A 27,985-nucleotide genomic window follows, 5' to 3' on the forward strand; every position below is an offset into this window, starting at 1 on the left:
CGATGAGGCTTTAGAAGAACAGCATTGTCATTAGTAGTATAGTCATGTTCGGTTATTAATCAGTTTATTTTTTATTCTTTGTGTAACGTAGAATTTTTACAAGTGCTGCCAGTGATAAACACCTTTCAATGGAGATTCGGTTTTATGGTATCCAAGTTGTTAATGTAATTACATATTTGGAAATATCTTTTATTAGCCAATCTATGCTAATCTCAAGCGAAAACAATCATAGGCTCAAAGTTCTTGAATCGAGTAAGGTTAGGTGACAGGTAGGGTCCAACATAATACTATTCACTGTGACAACAAACCTCAGCCCTACAGTGGCTACTATTTGTTGCTCACTCCACACAACACAATACTACTCACTGTGACAACAAACCTCAGCCCTACAAAGGCTACTATTTGTTGTTCACATAACACAATACTATTCATTGTCACAACAAACCTCAGCCCTACAGTGGCTACTATTTGTTGCTCACTTCACATGACACAATACTACTCACTGTGAAAACAAAACTCGGCCTTACATAGGCTCATTTCACACTACACAATAATACTATCACGACAAACCTCAGCCCTCTAAAGCTACTATTTGTTGCTCACTTCACATGACACAGTGTTACACATTATTCAACCGATATAAAATACCCTCGCTCGCAATACAGCTCATTGGCAAGCCCAGCCCTGGTTCGCCAGGGTTTGACTTGTCAGAGAGCAACCGGAGTTTAAATGAGACACATTCTTAATCCGCCCGGTGTATTGCGGTCTCCTCCCAATCCTTCCCATTTCATTTACCTAGCTTTCCCCCGCGGTGAAAAATTTTGGCCTCAAAAGGGCCGTGTGATTTCTCATAAAGCTGCCGCATGAAAAAAAAAAAAAAAATAAGGGAAAAATATAATTGTTTTGGGATACAGTAACAATAAATTGTATTAAATGGCGAAGAAAGTTGTACAATCCTCAGGCTACCTGCTAAAGGAAATTGTAATCAAATTGTAAGACAGGCAATGTAAAGTTGAAAGTTGTACAATCCTAAGATTATATGCAAAGTAAAATTGCTGTCAAATTGTTGAAAACGCAATACAAAGTTTTATATTTTCAAGGTGAGCAAAATTTGGTCCGTATATTGCCTCCACTTTGGTACGTACAGGCTCATATAGAATATTCTATACAACTTTTTCAGATTGTACAAAAGTGTATATATCTCAGAAACAACTGAAATATACAGACCAAAATGTTCACTGGGTATTACACTGTGAATTTTTTCGGAGCTTTGATCAGAGATGCCAGGTTTCCTGATTTTTCATTTGACAATCGCAAAAAGTGTGGCGTAGCATTTAGAAAAAACGGAAGTGAAATGAGTACTTTTTGAATAAATATGAATTATTAACAGCACATATTCTTACAATTCTTAAAACGTTATCCAAACCCTTAAAGCATCGGCAGCGGTAAGTGCTATCTCAGGTGTTAACCCGGGACACATTCTAGGTTCTTTTTTCAGCTTTAGCAGCTCATTTGCGTACCGGTAATTGCTAAACTGGTCTCCATTTTTGCCACTAGTGACGCTCCGATAGGTGTTGTTGATTTTTGTTGCTATTTTCTTTTGTAAATTTTTCTTAGACACTTTAACATCTGTCAAATCAGTAGCAGTCGGTATTCAAATATGGCTTCTGGCTTGCTTTTTCAATACCAAGAAGCAAGTGTCAAAATTGAGTGTTATTATAGCTTTGACACCTGACCGCTGCTGATACTCTTAAACATCGTGATTGTAATATTACTATCGATTTAGCGCAAAGTTTTTAAAAAGAAAGAATGAAAAGGGAATGTTTTTAGACTTAAAAACTTTAAGGTCAAGCATTCGTAATAAATGACTAATTTATTATGACTTCATAAATAACTCAAAATACATTGATTTCCATCATTCGCGATAAAATCTGCCAGCACAGATTTTGGACTTTTGCATTGCAAATTTCCGCCAGCATTTTACGAGAAAACAAACCAACTAATATTCTTAATCACACATTAGCGCCTTTTAGTTTCTTTAAATCGAATTCCATAAAATTTCTTTCATCTTTGTCTTTATTTCGAGTTTTCAACAACGATCCGTTATCTAGAATATGTCATACAAAACGGCAAATCAAAATAAGCGGAAGCTGAATACAAATTTTAAAAGCTTAGCTAAGAGACGAAAATTAAGTATAGATAAAGTAATAAAAAAATGGAAATTCGAAAATGATTATTATATTTTTTACTAGATATATCTGAATAGTTTTTTTTTGTGTTTTGGATTATCCCTTGTTTTGTAATAGTAAAGAAGAATAAAAATGTTTCATTTCAAAACCAATATACATGCCATTCGAAACCTGAGATGAATTTTCATTTTATTTCGTCACATACCATGGCGGGAACAGAGACGGGAACAGAATTTTTCCTTCTTGGTAATAACAAATGACATGATGCTTAATGTGCACACAATTTTCGTGTTTATTTAAAAAATCGTTTCTGTTAAACTTTATCAGCTTTGATTTTTTATTTGTTTAGATATTTGTTTTGCGTTCATGTGCATAAATAAATTATGGGAAAACATTAAGAAATATATCGCATTCCGATTATTCATTGAGAATCGAAAGAGTTTTTTTTTTATTTGTTTCAGTACAATTGGTTTAAATTTGGAAGAAAAGACAATTCTGTTGCACACATTTGTCTCAAATCATAAAAAAAAACAATTTGTGCCCTTTCCAAATGTTAATCTGGAGCTGTCAAAATGCTGATCAGGGATGCCGTCCGAACATATTTTCATCACTTTTTTGTTTAGTTTAGGAACACATAAAAAAAATTCCGCTCACCAGCCTTCACTTCTTTCGTGTTTTCCAGAAGATATGTCACAAGTCTTTTAGGCAAAATTCCAATTCCATTATCAGAAAACATGGATATTAGTTGTTAGCCTTTTGTTTTTTTGTAGCACTGGCATTTCGGAAACGATTTGTTAGCATTGATTTTTTTAATCAATTCATTAATCAGTGTTCCGAATATCACTCATTTTCAATGAATGTTTCTGATTGCACTTCGCACCTGAACGTACAGCGGTCGGGTTTCGTTATTGATTGCTACTGGACCTACCCGATCATCGATCGTTCAATTCATCGCTAAAATCGCACGATGCTTGCTGTCAAAACAGTGCAGCATCATCATCAAATTGGAATCTCACCAAAGCGGAATGCATATGGCGAATCTTGTTGGTCTTCAATCAGGAGTGAATGGATCAGGCAGTGAGTGAGTGATACATGAAGCCGATCATTAGCGTATTTTGTTTGATTTGATACATAGCCAATTAAAAAAATTATTTGTTGATATAGTTATAACGTTTTTAACATCAGTATGATCAAAATCAAAGTGTAGTTGTGTTTGTGAGGGAAAGATGTTCACTTTCGCCGTGTTTTTCAATTTTTACAAGTTCTCTTATTAAACTGTCGTCCGTCACGTTAAAACTACTGAGAATTTATGGTGTCCCGCACAACTGTTTGATTTTTTTCGTCCTGCAAAAAATAATTTTGAATTTCATATAATTCAGGCAGATACTGAGTGAGCTACATTCAGAATGGATCAGTTTGTATCTCCCTCATCTCCGATATGCGATGTTTGCTAAACCGATGATTCTGAATGATGCGACTCGGTTTGCATAGCTGATAGGAGCGCTGATCGAGATTGCATACCAGCCAGGCGAAGCAGTTGCGAGAGGCGCTATCCCATTATACAATCTGAATGTTTCCAACAGGAAACGCATCCTGAGTGTTTGTTTTGATTGATTTTCGGAACCCTGTCATTAATCATAAACATTTAAAGGAGATTATTGTCATGTTATTGCTGGATAAAAGCTCGGTATAATATCCTTCGACCTACGATCTGGATTTGACAAATGATCTATAACAAACTTTTCAGTTTGATAATGATAAACCAATTTGTTTGAAAATGTTCAAACATTAACAAGAAACCTCTAGCATGAGAAAATAACAATACCATCTTTTAATACGAATCGTTTAAAAAGCCCATGTTTTGCCAAATTGAAAAGCGACACCCGTCATCTAGTAGTTAAAGAGAAAATAACGATATTTCTACGTAAATATTTTTTTCATTAACTTTTCATTAACGAAATTTTTATAAACAGTTAAGCAATTTTTTCTATTCTGAGCGATTGAATTTAAAATCTAAACTAAAATTTTTATGGTGCATGACTAGAAACAAACAATTTCATTTATTATAACTGGCATCCCTGATCAAGTCGAGTCGGAATACACGCTATTCACAAGTTAGACGAATTTCTTAAATTAGTGCTTCCATTTTGTCCGCTAGAGGATGCTGATGGTGTCGCCTTCTCATGATACGAAGAAAATAAGTGTGGTGAATATTGGTTTCAATTATATTTGCTATAATTGTTATCGTTGCAATTGGAATTGATAAAACGATCCTATAAAACGTGCTTCGGATGTTTTGCTTACGATAATCAACACTGCGTTACGCTTTAAATAAATCGTTATTTTCAATGATCGGCCAATGCTAGTGGTCTTCATTCTGACTATATCATCTCAAAATTGCTGAGGCTGATGAAAGCTTAGAATGAGCATTTTCGCTTGTGATGAAGCTCCATTTCTCCGCTTTGCTGGGGAGAAGCTGGTGGCTGCAGTCTTCTAAAAATTTTCAAGGGCGGTTTAGGTATCCGGAAATAATTTTGTTAGCTCTGGAATGGATGACGTAAATATAGATTAACTTGGTAGTGAGAGACAGAGATTGAAACATGTGCTTTATTCGGCGTTGAATGAAGCTTTTTCTGAGGATTTTATCTTCCGGATTAAACTCGTTGAACTACAAATACTTTTTTTTATTTAACTGAAAGATCATACTTAGAATTACTAATAAACATTGTTCAATCAAGAACAAATTAATTATCTACTACATTTATTCTTATTGAATCACAAAAAAACTTTTATTCACAGTTTGCTTTAATTCAAACCCTAAGAATTGAGCGATTAATGATGTGGACTGATTTGCGGTTCTTTTGAAATTTGAATGCGGATGCAACAAAGTGGTTTTTATTTTTTCAGATAAATTACGCTGTGTTAATTTATATCATTTTGAAAGCCCGTTTTTTTTTCAATGCCATCACTCATAATCCTTTTGAAACAGGTTATGCTATCTCAAGAAGAGATAAACAAGTTTAAGCGTGTACACGTTTTTCTTGATTGTTAAATAACCTGTCATTTAGTTTCATCATGCCTACATCCACTGTTCCAATAAAGCAGTTTTTCAACTTGAGGCGCATTGAGTGCTTCATTAAAACAGGTACCAAAGCCGTAATAAAAACAGGAAAGTATTATATTTTTTATCTCCATAAGGGCGTAACAAATTATTTGGCATTTTATTTTTTATGAATTCTTCCCACAAGGGTCATTCGTTTCGAATGTTTACACTAACAGACGGAATTTTATTGGAAAATAAACAGGAACACCATTGATTTTCTTCTCCGTAATAGCGAAATCCATACATATGAGGCAAAGAATCGCATTGAAGAATTTCCAAAAACAGCGATTTTAAAATTTAACCAAAATAACCAGGTTCCAGGTTATTCGTTGACCAAACTTTTAGATATAAAATGTGTCATTTTAATTGTATTCCAGTCTGTCTCTTCATTCTGAAGAATCTTTTTTTTTTATAATTAATTTATATAACATGAATAAGAGTTAGCAAAACAAACTAGTTTGAAGAAAATTTCCCAAAAAAATGCTTTTTTTGTCTTTCAGGCAGCCTCAGAGTTTTCAATCACTGCCTCGTAGATAGAAATAGGAATTTCCTTAGGAAATCAATAGGAGCAAAGAAGGTGTAGGAAAGGTCCTGATCTAGGTTCGCAGACGTATGGACGGTTTCTATAGTTGATGATATTAACTTACTTTTGTTTCTAAATTTTTCAAAACCAGTCTTTGAAATACATAGAGACAAAACTTTGTTGTTTGATCCTTTAAAGTGTCTTACTAACAATCCTTCCTTCATTCCTTATTGAATACTAGGACGTGACCAGCGCCGTTATTGATTATTTTTTGAGGGAGGGCATGAGTTTTGTGCACTGAGAATGTTCTCCTAATCCCAAACACCATTCTATTGGCGTAAAAGCGCTAAAAAAAAAATGCAAGCTAGAAACTTTCGGATCAAACCTAAAGGACTCGATGGAAAAATAAGCTATTAGCTAAAATAATGAAGAAAAAATTATAGTTTTGATGTATAACCTTAGGAAGATTTACATACTTCTGAGGGTAGCTCACTAGCGGCAAGCGAAAAAAAAGATATCTCCTATTGTGTTAAATCTAAATAAAAACACGTGTGAACACAAACTGTCAGATAACAAAAATCATCCTCAAACTCCTATTCCTACCCAGGTTATAAAACAAATGTAAATATAGAAGAAAAATACATTTTTTTCAACAAACATTCTAATATTCTGAATAAAATCTTTCCAAATCACTTAACTTTGTCTAAAGATTTCGTTCTTTAAAGAGTTGCTTTGAATTCGTGAATGCATCGTTCGTTGTGTGCCTTAGCATAATATATGTGAAGTTAATCAACCAAAGCGGCAGGTCACACATAAAGAAAACCAAAAAATGAGGCCAATCCACCTCTATTCGTATTTTAGATTCTAAAACAAATAAACCCACCAATTTAACATCGCCATGGGGTTGAGGTTGAGGTAGAATGTGGGACGCGAATGTCGTGCCCCCGTTATTGATTCGTTTATCTATACTCTTGAGAACTTCTTAGAAGCTAGGTTGGCGTTTTTTGTAAGCAATTGGAACGCAGAATTAAAGTTATAATTGGAAAATTTGATAAAACCTACTTCAATTGTGCTAAAATGGAACGAACTTTCCTGGACTCACGACAAGCCAATCAAAGTGTTCGACAGTCTCTCTTACTTAAGAGCCGGATATTCTTTATCCTAGAAACGGTCGAACAAAGGGAATTTATTCTAACGTTTCCGAATTATAATTCTGACTCTTAATACAGTTTGAGAATTTTTGGCATGCATCCAAAAAAAATCATCAGATGATCTCTCAAAGTTAGTATATTACATTTCCAGTAGGTACGTTTGAGGGTTGAATTTTGGCATTTATAAGCGCGTGCTGTTATGAGATTGAAGATTTAAATAATAAAGAGGTTTGAAGTCGAGACAAGAAACCTAACAATCAAAAGTAAACAGAGGAAAGATTCTGGCCGCCTGCCAGGAAGAAAGGTCGACAACTCCCCCTGCGTATAAAGAAATCATTTTCGATTTCCACAAAGAAAGAGCTGCCATTTCCAGCGCAAGACGGCGGAAGCACCAGATTATTTTTGCTACGCAAAATATAAAAATATCAACCAGAACCCTTGCGCTGAGTTTGTTCTTCTGTTGCCGTATTCTCACATTTTTCTTTGTTTGTTAGTAGCGTGGAAGATTTGGTCGTTTTGTTGTCCGGGGTAGTTTCCTGCTGTTTAATTTTTCAGATATTGAATATCTACGATTTTTTCCACTGTGACGGTTGATTTTCCTAAATTCGTAGAAAATGGAAGTCCGTTGTTTCTCTTCAAGTTGAAGTTGTATTCGATTACAAACAAATTGTTACTCATTGGTTGTCAGTCATTGAATTTCAAATGAGGATAATATAGTTTTATTGGGCCCTCCCATGTGCTTCAAACCATGTACACGAAACGATAATCCATTCAGTACATTTCACGACTGCCGATTAATCGATTCCAGCTCAATTGTCTCGAGTGAGCTTATCAAGCACGTTTTAGGTACCAATAGATTGATAAGATGTCAAGGATCGTGAGAGTACGATTCATCAATGTCCAAAACAATGTTGTTACCGTTTCGATTCAAATTTCGACCCATTCAATGAAAGCACGCACGACCAAGAGGGTTATCTTTAGCAAAGAATTGGTCCGGTTTTTTGATAACAATCATAAAATTTTCCTCAATAAAAATTCAGCAGCTGTTCGTGTGAATACAAATCAACGCCTAAACCTACTAAATTTTCAAATATTTACTGGAGCTTAATCGATTGCCTGAAATACGCGATAAGAATAATCAATAAGTGCGTACACCAAGGTTTTTTTTACACCGGTATACGTACCATTAGACTGAATCGATTTGGGGTCATTTTTGAATTTCTCAAACCCTGGGGTCTAAAAAGCTTCGTCTTGGTCCAAAACTCATCCATGACTTTTTTCGCAGAATTTTTAAGTAACGTTTACATGAGTAAATTTGAACTTTTAGGTTTGTATGGGAAAATTTAATATTTTGTACCGAAAAATCAACATCATTTTTGTTTCTTCTGTGAAACCAAGCCAGCTGACAGTTTTTGTGCCAATTTTAGAACCCTTTTCTAAACTCCTTTCCCTTCACAGTCGGTGGCAAAGTTGTAACCAAAGATTTTCTCTATAGGGTTAAATTCATATTCATTTTCAATTTGACACCCTCTGATTATAGGCATGTCATGAAGATATCACAAGGAGAAAGCTGACTTGAGAAGTGTGGAAGCTATCAATAATTTAAAAATTGAGTTTCCATGAATTGAATCTTGATGAGCAATCCTCTACATCAAAATTTTTCCAATGCTTGCAGTTGCATAAGTTGAAACAAAATAAAACATCGACAACTGGCTCGCCCTTTGCTTAAAAACCGTTCAATCAACTTTCCGGTATATGCATAAGATACCATTCGAATGATCGCGCTGTCTGACGATAGCATTCCACGATCATTCAACTTCGCGCTATAAGATCAATCAAACAATCTTTTAGATATACTTATGTATGTAGTCCTCAATTGGCACTGAACAATAAATACAGACGGCCGGTCCCAGTTCTCTCCCAAGATCTAGAAAAGGGTTTAATCGTTCTGAGCGCATAGATCGCTCATACACTCACCAAACAGTTAGGCGACAGTTAAAAAAACATTTATTATCTTCCATCGTTCACACGAAGAAGAGTGAAACTCCCCTCAGTGAATCTCGAAATGGCCATTTTTATTAGTTGTTGATCTATCCAAGACAGCCTAGTGGTGTTGGTTATCTTGCGATTTGTTAACCCCATCATCCCCTCCTCCGATTTAGCTACTAGAAGTAGAAGAGTGGCCTGCCTTTTACTGTTTGTTTAATTTACAACTGTGGATACCAATTTGTCGTCGCAGCTGCCAGGCAGCGAATTTTCCAGTCGTTGTTATGGCGTGCAGCTGGAAATTGTTCTTGCGAATCAACTAGACAATTACAGACACTAGAATTTGATTCGATTACTTGGAAGTCTCTAAGTAATGAGTGATAAACATTTATGGTAGGTTTTAAGGTAACATTTTCGATAACAATGTAGTGGTTAAATTTTGAAATCAATCGTTTTATTTAAATAAGTTGATAGAAACCGTACCTTTCCTCTACTTTCTCATCTCTACATATATGATAATGTTCTCTATTTTCAGAAAATCTTTCAGATAATCTGATATGCCGCAATTCACCCCTGATTTTTGAAAACATTTGAATTAAGTGAAAACTGGTGGTACGGAACGACATTAGATAAAACAGAAAGTGAACAATACGTTTCATTCGAACTTTTATCCTAATTTTCAGTTCAGAATTGGATCTGGCGACCGAAAATCGTTAGGGCAAAGGTCAGGTTGTTCGGTCGAAGAAGCTTAAGTCGGAAGGGTCAACAAGCTGAATAGAAAGTTAGGTCGAAAAGGATGTCGTCCGGAAGATCGCAAGGCCAAATGGACACTAGAACATATAAACAATAAGCCGAAGAGATTCTAGAATAGATTTCCTCACAGTACGCGTTCAAACTATGGAGAAATTATGTCCATCAAATTTCATAGTAATGGAAAGACAAAAATATACAGACCGTCGTCGCTTCAAACGATGGTTTAGCAACCTCTTCAATTTTGAAGTCGGCCAGTTCATCCTTCTGTAAAAATTTATTATTTCTTGATGGTGATGATTTGTCGATCATTTTATTCTTTCCATTGCGTCATTCGGCCTACACGCTCTTTTTTTGGTACTCGAGATTAAGTTTGACCGTGGATCAAAACATAGTTCGATTCTAGGAACCTTAATTTGAGTTCCATTTTTCCACCTAGCGATGGTTCAAAACGGAGTTCAAACCGCAAACTCAAAACTAATCTCACTTGTTCCGTTTTTGTCGAACTGAATTTTGGGTTTCAAATAAAGGCATAAAAAAATTCAAATTGGAGTTCGGTTGTCGAACTTAGTATTGAGTATAACTGTCACATAGTTTTGCGATTGCCCAGTCAAACTTAAAGTTGAGGTGTGTTGCTGAGGTGATGTTTTGACCGTGGTTAAACACAGTTCGATTCTATTTATGATCTAAAGTTGAGTTCCAATTTTCCTCCTTGGGATGGTTTCAAAACGGAGTTCGAACTGCGAACTAAACATAATCCCATTTTTCTTTCGGCGTGGGAGTAAAACTGAGATCGATCTATTTAACTAACAATAGAACTCTCTTTGTGTATGTTGAACTGGAAGCACTTAGTGGTAGCCAGATGTTAGGGTGTCGACTGCCGAACTGCATTTTGAGTAACTAAAGGATGGAATAAAGGCATGAAAGAAGCTCAAATTGGAGTTCCGCTGTTGAACTAAGTTTTGGGTATGCCAGTCCGAGCTTAGTTTTGCGGATGTCCAGTCGAACTCAAAGTTGAGGGCTGCCAGCTGCCATTGAAGTACTGTTTTGAATCAAAACAACTTGATTTTGAGTTTGAAAAAACGAGCATCCATTCTTTTCTGCATCTATTCGATCTAAAACGTCCATTTGGCATATCTTCCATTCCAACGTCGGCCGTAAAATCTTTCGTCTTATGACCCATTCGGCCTGGTTCTTACTAGCGATTAGCGACCTTCGTCCTGACATCTTTTAACTAGGCACTTTTTGTAAGCTTTGGATTCTAAATTTTGTGGATTTCAATCCTTTTCTAAATTATCTAAAGGTAGGTATCTTTTAGGCACCCTTTCGGAAAACTTGACTTCTAGGCAAGGTGGCCGGAAAAAATCTGTGTTTGTGACAAAAAAAATTCTCGAATTCTGTGATTTGAATCTAAAATTCTGTGACGGTTTTCTGTGACGCTTTTCTATGAAGTTCAAAGGAAATCATGTCAAACATAAACAAATTGGAAATTTCTTACAGTTTTAATTGAAAAAAATCAATTTACATTACCTTGTTTTCATGTTTTCATTAATTATAGTCAGAAATAAAAAGTCGAAAATGAAAAAAAAATTAGATTTTGAAAATCTGTACAAAATTTAGGATATCTGTGAAAATTTTAAAAATTCTGGGATCTGTGACGAAGTTTTGCTCAAAATTCTGTGACGATACAGATTTTTCTGTGATTTCGGCAACCTTGCTTTTGGGTTTGAAAAGCAGTTACGAAAATTTTCCAAGAACTTCGTTGCTTTCTCTTTGCAGCAGTTGGAATTGTGTTGAACTTTTTCGTTTTGTGACCTTTTACATTGTCAAAATCAGACTGCTCCAAATTTGTATGAGAAATTTCAAGTTTGTGAAATGTTATGCGCTGCAGGCTTAAATTGATCCTAGGCCTAGTACAAGGGCTCATGCCAAATTTGGGCCAGATCGGATCACGAGAAAAGGTCGCTCAACGAGTCTAAAGTTTGTTTTGGATTTTGAGACATTCACCCTTTAGAAAGATAACTATTTTTTGGAGTTTAATAACTTTTTTATTATAAGTCAAATGAAAATGCAGTCTTCAGAAGAAATATTTGTCATAGTTTAGGCTTAAAAAAACCTTTTTCAAAAGAAACTCATGAAAAAATGTATTTTCGTTTTCCTCCCGAACAAAATGTCCCAAAATCCCATACAAACTTTAGGCTCGTTGAGCGACCCCTTCCCGTGATCCGATCTGGCCCAAATTTGGCATAAGATCTTGTACTAGGCCTAGAATCAATTTAAGCCAGCAGCGCATAACATTTTCAAATGTCGGGTCATTTGGGGCACTCTAATGCTCTAATGCATGGGTGGCCAACATTTTCAACAGGCGGGCCAAATTTTAGATATGAGATTTGCTCGCGGGCCAAACAAGAAATTTTTCTCTAATATTCAAGGAAAAAATCGAACACGCTATTGCAATTAAAAAATTGCTGCATATGGCTGTTTCAAGTAAAGGTTCAACTTAGTAAGAAATTTTCGTTCCATGCATTTTTTTTACGATTTTTTTCAAGTGGTTCCATAACTGTCAAATTGCCACCCACTTCCAAAGTTTTTAAGTTTAACGCTCTTCCTGAAAAATTTTGTTAGGATTTCGAATTTAAATAAAAAAAAAATTGCATGGAATGGAATTATTGAAAAATTGTACCGTTCATAAGCTTTCGGCATTTAAAAGATTATTTACTTGAAGTACTTATAAGCACAGACATCCTGAATTCTTTCGATTTGAATTTAAAAATTTACCCTTTTTTGCACACAGAAATGAATTCAGTAGAATTTGTCATAATATTAAAATTTTTAGGATCACGTTACCAATACTAAGCTTTTTTAATTTGGTTTAATTTTTATTATTATTAAATGTTGTAAAAATTTGATGGATAATCGATGTTTTTAAAACAAAATTTTTGAAATTTTATTTTGATTATGATGTTAAAGTGGTTCGAGAATTTTGAAAGTTTAATATGGCTTGTTTTCCTGAAGCCCTCAAAATTCCCCTAAATTAAAGATAGAATCCGTTCGAAAGCTCAACATTTTTCAAAGGTGCAAAAACTTTAAGAGCTAAATTTCACTACTTGGATTCCAATGCAATTAGATTTTTTCTATCAGATCTTGTTTTCGAGATAACTCCTAAAAATTGGGAAAAATTCATTAAATAAATTTGTGCTCTTTTTTGGTAAACTATTTTACATTTCAAAGATTTTGAAAACAAATTTTCAATTCAATTAACAACTTTTTAAAAGACCGCGAATAATTTTGTCATCTGAGAAAAAAGTTACAGTAGTTTTCTTTTTGTCATTTTTTCCCATTCCTGCAGAAATACGGTAAATTTGACGGAATTTTAAAAAAGATTTAAGCTTTTTAAGATTTTGAATCTTTGATATTTTTAAGCATAAATCGAATCGCGTCTCATTCTGCAACAAATTTGTTAAATGAGTTAAAATCTCCAATATAAAATACTTAAATACTTTCTTGAATTATGTTAGAAATAGTTGTAATCTTATGTATTGCAATTTCTAAAAATTGTAAGACTTAACTTTTTAAGCGTATTTCTGAAACGAATATCCAATATTTCTAAATTAGTTATCAAATTTCGATTGTACTTAAAACTGATATTTTTTTTAATTTTTCACACGATTCATATAACTAATTTGAGAAGTGATAAAAAAAATCTGACAAATGATTTATACTTAAGACGCCACCATCTTTGAAAATCAGTAATTAAAAAATAGGCAGCATAAATGCTGTTCCCCTGTGAATGTATCAAATAATGTGCAAATTTGAAAATTTCAATTTTTTGATTGGAATTGTTATTGTTTAGAGACGGTAACCTTTTTGTAAAATTACATCGTATCAAATAAAGAAGATTCCACCGACTTTCATTTCGAATGAAGTCGATGAAGATTTATGTAATTTTTTTTTCAAATGATATGAACCAAGTAAAACATTCGATTCTGAGAACATGGAAATTTCAAACAGAGCTTCGCGCGGCGGGCCACAAAAAGACAGCCGCGGGCCAAATGTGGCCCGCGGGCCATGGTTTGGCCACCCATGCTCTAATGCATTCATAGACAATGACACATATCGATATGCTTTACATCTCTAGATGATAATAAATTAAAAATAATTGCGACTTGTGTGTCAATAAAAAAAGACGATGATTTTTAATATTTAACTAATTATTCAATAATTCCAAAAAAAGCCCAATTGATACATGATTTATTTGTTCCACCCACATTCTGCGGGGTGGCCAGCAAGTTTCCATTTTCCTGTTTTTCCCCATTGATAAATTCGATTTTCCGTTATCAGAGATGCAAAGAGATCCCTACATGTAGCATGCAGAACACGACTTTTAGCCGATTCTAACAGACCGACGTCAGCCACGAAAGAATCGTCTTGCAAAGTTGCAAACTGATTCTTTCTCCCTTATGTGCAGAACGTCGAACGTGTCTGCAAGTAAAAGTCAACCGTGCGGTAAAATCCTTTGACTGCACGTTCCGAAAATTTCAAACGATTCTCCGAAGTTAGGATCACTTGCAAACTTGCAAGCCCGAAGATAAAATCCCTTGAGCCGAACAGAAAGAATCATTTCCGAAGATAGCTACAGTCTGCAAGTCGCTTGCATGCAGCGCGATGATGCGATGTACGTTTGCAAACTTGCTACCGTAGACCCGCAGGCTGAAAAGCTAAGCTGCAAAAAAAATAATTCTAGTGTATCCTGAAAAATTTCGTCAAAAATTGTCAGCTTATTCTTGGTCTGTGACAACAACTTCTCACACTGGCTTCTGAAATTTGAAATCTAATCATGAACAAAAAATTTCGGATTGAATTACTGATCCATAAATCATATTCTAATTAAAAATTGGGATTCATAATTCGATTTCAAATTTAAATTTTATTTCTTTTTGAATAGCTTAAGATAGATATTTATTGCTGCTGATTGATATTTTAATTGAATTTTTTCCTACGCAGTTTGAGAACAGGGGCGGGATTATGGAACTCGAAACAATCGAGTTTCGTTCGATTCGACCAACTTTGGCATTACCGATCTCGATTCGAATGGAACATTTCGAGATGATCTACTACCCGATTTACTCGAAATCTAGTACGTGAAAATTTAGAACTCGAACGAGATTCGTAATACTGATGCTAATTCGATTCGAGTTCAACTCGAAACGGGTAACTCGAATCGAATATGATTCATAATTCCACGCCAGATTCCGCTGAATCTTATCTTTTCTAAGCATTCTGGAATTTTATTCGATCCTCTTCTCGAATGCTAAATAAGGTTTTTGGTTGGGTTTCATTTAAAATATTTTTATAAAGCGTTTTTAGAGCCAGAATGATGTGTGCTGGATTCTGAATTTATCTTATTCTGTATTTATCTAAACTCTGAGAATTTAATTTTTTATGAAAATTAAATATAGGTATTATTGCAAACTCTAAATTGAAATCTAAATCCAAATTTTTGAACTCATGCTTAAGGTGAAATTTGCTCTTTAAATTCCGATTTTTTTTTTAAATAAAATATTAGTAAATAAGATTACAAAACTCATACACATTTGCTAAGTAACTATTTAAATTTCTTATCAAATGGAGTAAACGCGCAACATTTACAAAGAACATAAACCAAGAATTTTATTAATGTTTTTATTTATATTTTCTTATGAAATGAAACTTGAAGTAGGTATAAAAACGTGTACTTTCGTAAACCCTTTTCAAAATGGCCGAAAATAAGAAAAACTACCCAAAAATAATATTTACAACAACCATGTGTTCCATTTATTGAAAAAAAAGAATTCACATTGCTTCTTGACAGTCGCAGTTTTATCAAATTTTTATTTTTTTTACTTATTTCTTAATCTAGATTGTCAGGTTTAATTTTTCTGATATTTTTAAAGAAAGCGCACTAAAGAATAAAATATAAAATTCTCACATTATTTCGTTATTTTAAAAAACCTATAAAATATATTGGAATTGAATCTGGAACACTGGAAATGTATACGCTGAGGACAAAACCTCCGATTTTTGAAAAAAATCCGGATATTCTCAAAATTTCCTTATGGAATTTAAATCCGGATGTTTTCTAGCTTTTCCAGAATCGTTGGCTAACCTAAAATAGACGACTATGAAATGTAAAGCTTCTGAGAAAAATTTTAGAAAGAAAATGTAGTCTTGATGAAACGAATCGACTTTAGAATTCAATAGGTTTACATATGTATGAAAAAAAAAACGATTAATAAAGAATTGTCCCGATTTTGATTCGACATTCCAGGTTTTTTCCCGGTTTGCTGGCCACCGTGAACAGTCTCCTGAATTTTAAATAACTTCATAACTTGTTTTGAGAATTGAAGTTAACTTTCGGTTACAAAAACAACATGTAAGAACCCGTATATCATAAAACAGATAAATTCAGTATAAAAATCGTTGGAGTCAACAGAACCACAAAATAAACTGGCAATGACTTTTTCACTCTGAAATCAGACTAGAAGACAGAAAGGGATCTCACAGTAAAGAGTCATTTTGACCTAAAAGAGGATCTGAGCTGTGACGATTGTATTATGGGAAGAATCCCAATTTCAATGTAATTTGGGGCCTTAATCCTCAAATCCAATATTATGAACGCCGTCGGTAGCCTTCAAATGCAATGAAATGTTCAATAAACTAAACAATGCCTACGCCCGCTAGTAACAGTGTAAAGTAAACAGAGCTGGAAAAAAATTGCACACGTGCCATCCTTCGCTTTAAATCGTCACAGTAAAACACCGGCCGACATTTGTCATCAGACGCTGATTTGTCGTTGTGCTGTTAGGTGAACATCATTCTCGGCTAGACAACCCACAACGCCATAACAGATAGTTTTCTATGACGCGACACTTCCAGGTAATCTGGCTGGAGGAGGCAAAATTACTAATTCACTCGAAGACAAACAGAGTTCAGGCAGCCAGACGTGGCGACAATCGAGTAACCAACCAGCCAGACGGCCGATAATGCAACCCCAATAATGGATGGATTGAATACGGGAGCTGTTTGTGATTGTGAGTCAAGTCAAGACGGTACGTGTTCCGAGAAACGAGATTACGGCGATCCTTCCCAAAATTGCCCTCTTCATTACGAAATCCAATTAGATGGATATCGTGTTTTTGCGTACCTGTTGTCGACGAGATAAAAACGAAGAGTCACCCCCAGAAATTTTATGACGTTAATCTGGCAGTGAAATAAAAGAATAAATATTATCAGCAGATACAGTTACAAGTACAACCTGAAGATGCCGGAACAGAGAAAAACTATCAATAACGATGCATCTTATCACCGACTTTTCAAATGGCTCGTTGATGATATGATTCATTAAAGTTGGGGATTAAGCCTAAGGATTCATATTTTCCTTAGAATTTTGATTATAATCCCGAATTCCAATAGCTTTCAGTGAAAATTTGAAACTTCATAACGACTTAACACAATTAATCTTGGGTTGTAGAGCGCCTTCTTCAAGTAAACGAAAGAAGATGATCATTCTCGCTAGCTTCACTATAGGTGCACACGTTACATCTGTGAAAGGTACGCTTCTATATGAATTATCTTGCTTACCTTTGCTTGCTCACCAGTCAGTGCCGGGTGTCAACACAGGATGATAAGCTGTATTTATATTACCGCACCAAAACTGCGGGGTTTATTTGGTTGAACCCGATTTACGTGACAGTATGTCAAGGTTAAGGCACGCGTAGGATTTTCTGGTACATTGTTGTGTATCGAAGCCGGCAGATCTCTAAGCTAAATTTAAGGTAACTAACATTGAGTCTGAACAATAGAAAAACCAGTTTATCAATCGTAAGAAGAATAACAATTTCATTTAAGAGGTCCTTAATATGATAACCACATGTCTGTGGTTATTGCTAATGCCTTTTTATACCCAGTTCTTGCGGCGCCTTCATCTTTTTTATATTACCGGGAAGTGAAACAAAACGACACTAAATTCATCTTAAAATTATTACTCATCTGTTTTTGAAAGGCATTTTGACAGCTACTACCTAGTGGATGAATATATAAATATGAGGTTGTTTCGAACCTTTCGAGCAAACTATGCTATGACCAGTGTAAGAATTAAAAAAATATTCAAATGGGTGGAACAGTTAACAATTGATTTATCGCTGTAGTTTGTAGTTTTCTTATTTAATCGTCATACAAGTTTCTTTCACTTCAGTGCCTCACTAACGGTACATAGACCAGACAAGAAAAAATAGTTATTTGTGCAACAAGTTGCAAAAAGTGAATTTTACAGCACGAGTCGAAAATTTATCTAACGAGGCTCGCCGGGTTGAATATAATTACGACGAGTGCTGCTGAAAAAATCAAGTTTTGCAACGAGGCCCATTTTAACAAATATCCGCCTGTGGACGTCTTTCTTCTTTTTCCCAAATCTTTAAAAGAAAATGGAGGTTGTGTAATTTTATACCTTTACTAGCAGACCCGGTAAACTTCGTCTTACCATGTTCAAATTGGCGTTTTTTTTTAATATGTCTTTATTTGTATCAATTCATCATTACATTTATATTACATTATTACATTAAATTAGGTGTTCAGCTCAATAATGAACTGTTCAGAGCCCTATTGTTAACTAGATAAGATTTAAACTTGCTGAGCGCAATCAAGTATTTAATGTAGGAGAACATCCTGTAATGGCAAAAATATTTTAAACTTAAAACTAAACACTATCCTAAAATTAAACTAATTGATCAAATTGGCGTTTATTTTTCATTTTTCCTAGTTATCTTTACATTTCCCTTCTTTCCCTTTACTCGAATCGTCCCGCTTAATTCTATTGAAATTAAACCTTAGAATTTTAACTCAACGGGTCTTTTAAAATCCAATTTTTGTAACTTGTTCCATAAATAACTGTATGTTGATAATATGTATGTTTCATTTGCTGTATTCCATTTAGTAGATAAATTCCATTTTGTTCGAGTTCACATTAAGGTTTAAACCGAAATAAAAAGTTTCTTATTTTTTGGAATACAGTAGTTTTTCGATTTTATCACTATTCGATTTTATCAATACTCGCCAAATTCACGCTCGATTTTATCACGATTATTGTTTTGATTTTATCACGCTTTTTAAGAAATCATTCTGAAACCATTTCCAGAACCTTAATTTTCATTCAAAAGCGTAGAGCGTCTTTGTTCATGATTTTTTTATGGCTTATGTTATGGTATATAGGTATTCAATAATATGAAAATGCCATTGAACTGCTTATTTTATCTGTATAGTGTTTAAAATCGTCATTTGAATTTTAAAAACACTTGTAATAATCGACACAAATATTTAAACGTCATGCTGATGCTAGTGTTGTTACTTGTGCTTGGTTAGACGCTCTAAAAAAGTAAACTTTTTTGGTTATGCAAATCATATAAAGATGTGTGTGAATTTAGGCGTTTTCGAAAAGAGTCTCCGATGTGTATGTTGAATTTGTTTATTTTAAAGGGTGGCGTGCGTAATCTCGGACAGCCTTAACTATTGTATGAGTGGTTAATTTTGGAAGATCATAATGAAGTTCTGATAGCTTTGCCTGAAAATATGTAAAAAGGACTAAGATTTCTGTTTTTCTACATATAAAAACAAAGGATTGTCTGTCCATTAAGCAAATTTCGAGAAACACACTGCAAATTTCAAAATATTTTTCGAAAAAGTAAATTTTTTAGTTCATCAAAAGTGTTAAGATTAAAATATTGAAATTTGAAACTAGTTGAACAAATTTTTTTGATGCTAATTTTTTTGAATTTTTTTTCAAAATCGAAATAAGAGATAACGACAGTTAAATTTCGATTAAAACTAAATAATTCACTTTGATTAGATGTAGACTATCAAATGGATATTCTATATGGTTTTATTTTAAGAAAAAAAAAAAACCTAAAAATTTGCTTCAGAGAAGAATAATTTGATCTGAAAACGATCCCTTTTGTTTACACCTTACGATCAAAATTTATTGATACAAACCGTTTCCACTACTGATAACATAATAAATTATTAATAGAATATAGTAAAAATACTCTTTTTCCACTTCAATTTTTAGTTTCGCCATATTCACGGTGAATTTTTTTTTGACCGTGATAAAATCGAAAAACTACTGTATATTGCTTATGAATCTTTTTTAAAATAGAATTTTGAATATCGGGACAATTTTTGGAGTATTTGCCGAATATTTTGCCTAACGCAGTGCTTTCAGCTCCCAATTAGCTTTGGATGGTGTATTTTTTAGAGCTGAAGAAATGAAACACATAAGAAAAGATTTTTTTAGTAACCATTTTCAAATAGCTTTTTATTCACCATCCTCATGCTTCGAAGCAGTTTGAATTAAAATCCATATTTTCACCAAAATCATTTCCAAAAAGTTTCGCCTGATACTTAAGTTAAAGACTTTACACATTTCAACTTGAAATGTTCCGAAACAGCACTTTAAATGTGACGATTTTGTATAATGCAAATTCCTGAATAAAAAAAGCAAAAAATTCAAATTAATTCCTTTGAACTTTAACCTAATGAATCAAAGAAACGATTGGTTTTGAAAAGAGGAAAACATATGTTAAGATATATTCACCCATTATTTTAAAGATTCTAATTGAAGCATCGGGATGTTCTGACTTCAAAATTTCCTGAACATTGTTGGTGCTGATTTGTGATTTTATTTATGATTATGTAATATTTTTAAGATTAAATAACATTTAATTGAAAAGCAGATTTTTTTAAATTTAAAGATCGAAATGAAATAATCTGTTCAAGCTTCGATGGTTTCTTGAGTTCATTTCAAAAATGAAACACCGGGACAGATGCAAACGAATATCACCACAGTTCAACTTTCATATTTTCTGAAAAAAAATAATAGTAATATCTAGGTGTCATTCATAACCATGTGCTGTAGAAATGAGCTAGGAATCAAGAAGAAAAAAATCACATCAAGGCTTCATATCGCCACCACTTACATTGAAAATATGCTTGGTTGAGAAATAAGCGCCAAAATATTCTCACTGATGAGTATGCTATGCCATGGTTACTATCCTCTGGCCACGTATGTTCGCGACGCCTCGACCATGGAGACGAAAAACAAACCGCCCAAAGGAAAGAAAATTTCGAAAAAATGGATGCCATGACTTTTATTTTATTCAAATTATTACAAATTTTATTAATACGGACAATTGATGCGACTTTGTGTTGTTTTTATTCGATACTAGCTGATCCCATACGAACTCCGTCTCGCTTTCAAAGTCAATTGCCAAGCATTTTCCAGATGCACTTCTGTATTCATTGTTAAGTAATAATTGCAAAAATATTGGACGATCACTTCGTCTGTCGTCTGCTACTAAATTTGAAATCGAAAATCAATTGACCGTGCCAAAAAACTACGTGTCTGAATTTCGACTAAATCATTGCATAACAACGCAATTATTGCCAAAAAGTTAAACCCCTTTCGGTGGCCTCTTTTGCAATCTTTGATATCTGAAAACGATTGCCCTTCCTTAAAAACTCCCGTATGCAAATTTCCAAAGCAATCCATTGTATAATAACGTCAATATTTCTAAAAACAGTGAAAAATTAACTAATATGGACGACCCCTTTCGTCGACCCCAGGCAAAACATTTGACATCTGATATCGATTGTCCGTCCCTGAAAACTACCTCGTGCAAATTTTCATCCCAATCCGATGTATAATAACGACGGTATTGCAAAAATATTTAAAGGTTTATATGGACGACCCCCTTTGCCGGCCCCTTACACTGAATTCAATACCTGAAATCCATTGCTCATCTCTCATAACTCTCGTGTACCAATTTTCGTCTGAATCCGATGCATAATAACGACAATATTGCAGCAACAGTGAATAGTTAATATGGACGACCCCTTTGGCCGACCCCTGATTTAAGTTTGGATAAGTAAAATCAGTTGTTTGTCCCTAATAACTTCAATTTGCAAATTTTCATCCCAATCCGTTGTATAAAAACGTCAATATCACTAAGATACTGAAAATTTAAATGGACGACCCCTTTTTCCGGCCCCTTACACAAAATTTGATTACTCAAATCGATTGCACTTAACTCATAACTACCGTGTACCAATTTTCATCTGAATACGATGTGAAATAATGACAATATCGCAAAAATAGCGAACAATTAATATGGACGACCCATTTGCCTGACCCCTTACACAAAATTTGACACCTGAAATCGATTGCTCGTCTTTCAAAACACTCATGGGCAAATTTTCATCACGATCCGACGAAAAGTAACGTCAATATCGCGAAAACAATATTTGTCTTCTATGGACGACCCCCTCCAGAAGGGGTCATCCGAAAATCTAAAAGCATTTTTCATCCTTCCTGGTCTTAATGAGCATCCATGGAAAATTTCAGCTCTCTAGCTCTTAAGACGGCTGAGTCTATAGAGGACAAACAAACAAACAAACAAACAAACATACAGAAATTGCTTTTTATATATATTCGATATAAACCGATTCGCATGCCTACAGAATTTTAAAAATAATTTCATTCGAATCGATTGGGTCATTCCGGAGGAGTAGTACTACAAACACCGTTACACGAGAATTTTATATAATAGATTGTGCATGGCAGGGTGGCCAGCGAGTTTCAATTTTCAAATTCCCGGGTTTCCCGATTTTTATATGATGCCATTTGAAACTTTCAAAATTTCAGGTTGAATTTCCGATCTAAAATAAGCTTATTTTGCATGCCCTCATTCTGAATTTTACCTTGCTTTCTAAGATCTGAGATTTTGAATACCATCATGAACGATGTATTTTGGGTTGAATTATTTATTTAAATTTTCATTTTTGTTTCTGATGCTCTGCTCAAGTTTTAAATAAATCGCTACTGATAGTTATTTTTATTTTGATTTTTTACTCTGCAGATCTGAAAACACATTCCACTGAATCATATTTTTCCTAAACATTTAAAATTTTATTTCGATTGTCGTCTTGAATACTGAATCAGGTTTTTACTTACTTAATGGTCCCGCGTCGATTCTCCGACGCATAGGGCCGTGGTAAAAGATCTCCACTGTTGACAATCCGGAGCCAGCGTCTTCACCTGGTACCAGTCAAGATTCTCGTTTACAGTTCGGATTTCAGCGGCTAGGTTTCGCCGCCACGAGTTATTAGGTCTGCCTCTCTCGATGTCCCTCTGGATTCCATGCAAGCGCCTCTCTGCAAATCTCGTTCTCATCTCTTCGCAGCCTGTGCCCAATCTATCTCCACTTACGTTCCCGAATCTCGATTTTAACACCATTCGATGACACCGGCGATGTAGTTCCTCATTTGAGATCCAGTTGCCAGGTAACCAAGCGCGGATGATACTCCAACTCCGCAGGCAGCGATTCACAAATATTTGCAATTTTCACACCCGTACAACAATACGGATTTGACGTTCGAGTTGAAGATTCGAATCTTCGTTTGTAGAGAGAATTGACGTGACCGCCAGATGCTTCTGAGACTCGCAAACGCAAATCGGGCTTTTCTTTTCCGGGTGGAAGCACTTCACTTTCTTAACTTGATGCCCAGCTACCACGAAATTGGAAGGATTCACTGTGTTGATTTTCATCGACTTGGTCTTTCCGCAGTGATTTTGAGACTGCTGCCTTGGAGCTTTCGGTGAGATCGTCGAGTTTGCTCCGCATGTCTTGTTGTCTTTGAGCGAGCAAAACACGACGAAACAGACGAACAGACGAACAGACGATATCTGCCAGGTCAAGGTCGTTAAGCTGCTCCAAAGTCGAAGGGTTCCACTACAATCCTCGATTATGTCTACAGTCAATCGATCCAGTCAAGATCTCATCCATTACGATGAGAAAACGCAGCGATGATAAAATACATACATTCTTGTCTCACTCCAGCAGTTACCGGGATTGGATCGGACAAGACACCGTCGTGCAAGACCTTGCACGAAAATGCCTCATACTGTGCTTCGATGAGATGGACCAGTTTCTCTGGAACTCCTCGTCGTCTAAGAGCAGCCCAGATGTTTCCGTGGTTCAGTCGGCCGAATGCTTTATCGAAATCAACGAACACCAGTAGTCCTGGAGAGTCCTGGAATTCGTGGATTTGTTCAAGTATGATTCATGTGGTCCACACATGATCGTCCGGATCGGAATTCAGCTTGTTGCCGTCGGAGTGTAGCGTCGATGTTCAGGATCACTTTGAAGAGTACTTCGAGGGTTGTACAGAACAACGTTCAGGTCAGGTCACTTTTCTACGGGACCTTTACAAGGATATCCTGCATCCAGTCGGCCGGGAATGTTGCAGTATCCCAGATGTCAGCGAAGAGACAATGCAACATTTGTGTTGACAAGGCAGGGTCGTTTTCAGCATTTCAGCAGGGATGAAATCGATCCCAGGCGCTTTGTTGGATTTCATGGATTTGATTGCCGCTTCTATTTCAGCCAGTAAGGATGCTTCAGAATTGACGCCATTAATGCGACTTACTGTTGGCGCTACGAGCTGCGAATTATGTTGGCCATCGCTATTCGTGACTCGGAAGAGTTGTTGGAAGTGTTCGATCGGTCAAAATAACTGACCTGCATGGTCTTTTAATGGAATTCTTGCATTAGTCCTTGCACCACTAAGACGGCAAAAAATGTCAAAAAATAATCGGATATCTCCATTGGCGGCGGCTCTTTCTCTTCTTTGGCTAGAGAGTTTGTCCAGGCTCTCTTGTTTCATCTACAAGCTCGCTCGTTTAACTGGCTTTTCCTGAATCAGGTTTTTGGGTGGAATCAATTGTTTCTTTTAGAATGCGTTTTTAAAATAGTAAGTTCCAGGTGCTGGATTTGACATAATAAGTGATAATAATCTAAATTCTGAGTTTGAATTTTCAACCCGACCTCAAAAATGTAAATCCTTACTCGCATTTTAAATTTAAAGTGCGATTAGATTAGGAAGCATGAAAGGTGTTGAAAATGAGCCAAGAGCGTGTTTTGAGAAAACTTCTTGCCGTACAAGACCATTTGTTCCGCATCGTATCATTGTCTAGAGAAGAAGCAAAGTCGATAGGCACACTTTGCATTGATCTATACAATGATACTTGGACTTTGCTTCTTCTAGACAATGATACGATGCGGGACAAATGGTCTTTACCATTTTACTCGTATTTCATTTACAGTCCACACGAAATGGACCTTATTTTCCGCACACCAATTCAACAGGTCCTTGGAGTAGTGGTATGAGGCCAAATCCGGCCCGAAAACTGTTGGGACGTTGTGGGCCTTCAGGAGAAGAAGCAGCTGCTTCTGGAGGCACTTTTTCATGTACACCTGTCCGTTCATCGTGTCCTGGGCCACGAAAGGTGCACTCCGCTTCCCGCACGTGCAGATGGCTTGTCAAATCAGGAATTTATTCGCAAATTTGGACATCTTCTGAGTGCGGACATGCTCCGGAACGCTGAACTTATCCTTGTCCGTGAAAAAATAGGTTGCCGGGGATCTGTTTGAAGTCGGCTTTCACATATGTTTCGCGATTCCGAACGTTTTAGCGATAGAACGATGCAAGAGATTCTCTCGTGATGAATGCGCAAGATTTTATCACGCACGAGCTGTTCTTTCGATTCCATTTCCGCAAGTTTGATCACAGGACTTTAAAACTAGCAGGATGTAAACAATGCACTATAAACTAAATCCACCCAAATTTTCATTAATTTGCTAGCGATTTTTCATTTAAAAATTTTTCCCGGTTTTCTCCCGGTTTTTTTTTTCGGTGAAAAATGATGATTTTCCCGATATTTATAATACTCGTTTTTTATATTAAATCATGATGAATAAAAAAATCAATGTTAAGGGCCTCAAATTTCCAATAACTGTATCCCAAAACTTGTTAAACGGTTAGAAATCATGACAAATACTTCGGCGTCATCTAACACGTAGTCTTTACGTATCAAATTGACAGGTTTTCATGATTTTTTTAAACGGATCTAACGAAATTGGCATCTATTGCTCCACAGTTTTAGAAATTTTGCGAAAACAAGTCCAGTCAAATTGATCTCGATACTATAATGTAGAACTTTTCAGCCACTGTGAAATTTTATAAAACTTTTATAGAGTTCTAGAAAAAAAATTGTACCTATAGTTTGAATAGAAATATGTAAAAAAATACCTCGAAACAAAATATAAAATAAACTTGAATGGAGATTTGTCTTACAAAACTTAATGTTTTAGAGAAAAAATGTTATTTTTTTCATACAAATCAGTGAAAAACTTTAGTAGCAATCATTTGAACTAAAGATTCGTGAAAATTTATTATTTTGTATCAGGGTAAAAACCTTAGATTTCAATGGGAGCCTGTTTCGATACAATTTTTACATAAGAAATATATTAGCTTTTAGCAAAAGATTAACGTAGGAAAAATAAAAAAAATCAAACACTACCGATATAATGCTTCGTTCCTCAGGCTAATTAAAACGAAAAACACATATTGAAAAACCAATATTTGTTTCTGGCGAAAAAGAGGTGTAACTCTGCTTAAAAACGTGTCACGCTGCCAAATGATTTGCTATTTGCATATAATAATTTTATGAAATATGTATATCGAACACTGAATTATTTAACGTCGAAAACTAAAACTGATACAGTCCAACCTGGATAAGCGAGAAACCTCTATAAGTGAGAGAAAACACCAAGTCCCAAGCTTTTTAAAGGGCAAAACATTTTTAAGTGAGAGTGTAATGCCGCAGCCCGTGGCGTAGAGGATAGCTTTCAAGTTTTTTAAGCCAGCGGGTATGAGATCGAATCCCGGTCACGGCATACATAGTACACTTTCTGTGGGTTGGTGGTTTTAGCATTTGTAAGATGCTAGCCATCATATCCTCGAAAGATGTACAATTAGAGTTAAGAAAAAGGAATCTCTTCGAGGAAACATCAAGTTTCATTGAGATATGTGTTTGCGTTCGTTTTTTTTTTTAAAAAAAAAACCTCTATAAGCTAGAGTGTAACTGTAAAACCTCTATAAGCTACAGTCGTTTTCTCGACCAAGGAAATTAGAGAAAATACCACTTTTGTATTGATGTTTTGGTACCAAAATGATATTGGGTTACCAAAGAACAAATATAGACCAAGTCGATGGAGATCAACACAGGAAATCCCTCCAGTTTCATGGTAGCTGGGCAACAAGTTGAGAAAGTGGAGTGCTTCCAGTATCTTGGTAGCCAGATTACGCCTGATGGTGGTACCAGAAAAGACATCGAAACACGGATCAGAAAGGCCCGATTTGCGTTTGCGAGTCTCCGAAACATCTGGCGGTCACGCCAGATCTCTCTACGAACAAAAATCCGAATCTTCAACTCAAACGTCAAATCCGTATTGCTGTACGGGTGCGAAACTTGGTGCACATATGCGGTAACGACGCGAAAACTGCAAGTATTTGTAAACCGCTGCCTGCGGAATATCATCCGCGCTTGGTGGCCTGGCAACTGGATCTCGAATGAGGAACTACATCTCCGGTGTCATCAAAAGGCGCTAGAAATCGAGATTCGGGAACGTAAGTGGAGATGGATTGGGCACACGCTGCGAAGAGATGAAAACGAGATTTGCAGAGAGGCGCTAGATTGGAATCCAGAAGGTCATCGAAGAAGAGGCAGACCCAGAAATTCGTGGCGGCGAAGCCTAGCCGCTGAAATCCGAACTGTCGATGAGAATCTTGACTGGGACCAGGTGAAGACGCTGGCTCCGGATCGTCAACAGTGGAGGTCTTTTACCACGGCCCTATGCACCGGAGGATCGGCGCGGGATCATTAAGTAAGTAAGTAAGTAAAGAACAAATATTCATAGTTCCATATTGAAACGCACTCGAGAAAACTTAGAACTGATGTTGATGATGGTAAACTGGTTTCTTATTAATCAGTGGATTTTTATCAAATACACATTGCATTGTTGCATTTATAGATCACTTTAATGCATTTGTATGTTGCTGACCCTCTATAAAAGAGAACCTGGTTACTTCTTTAAGCGAAAAAAAAGTCCAGTCCTTTGGAATCTCACTTATCCAGGTTCAACTGTGGTTAGTTTTGCATTTAGTTTTGTCAATAATAGTTTTATTATTGAATTTATAACATTTGAGTTATACTTGTAAGTGTAGCATACTTGCTGAGAGTGAAAAAAATGAGATATGTATTTCATATTGATCCGCAATTAGTTAAAAAACGATAAACGAAAATAAGCGTTTTTGAGATAAACCGATATCGAGACTGTCAAAACTACTCTTAAAT

General features: G+C 35.5%; 1 protein-coding gene across 1 annotated transcript in view; it reads left to right on the top strand.

Annotated features, from left to right (window-relative positions):
- Positions 1–9,323: 9,323 nt before the first annotated feature.
- Positions 9,324–27,985, top strand: part of LOC129752194 (proton-coupled zinc antiporter SLC30A1) — a 67,928-nt gene continuing 49,266 nt past the window's right edge. The window contains exon 1 of the mRNA XM_055747983.1: positions 9,324–9,345. The gene's annotated coding sequence lies outside the window, so the exon portion shown is untranslated. The remainder of the gene's footprint in view (positions 9,346–27,985) is intronic.

The sequence above is a fragment of the Uranotaenia lowii genome, chromosome 3, assembly GCF_029784155.1.
Source record: "Uranotaenia lowii strain MFRU-FL chromosome 3, ASM2978415v1, whole genome shotgun sequence".
Classification (NCBI taxonomy): domain Eukaryota; kingdom Metazoa; phylum Arthropoda; class Insecta; order Diptera; family Culicidae; genus Uranotaenia; species Uranotaenia lowii.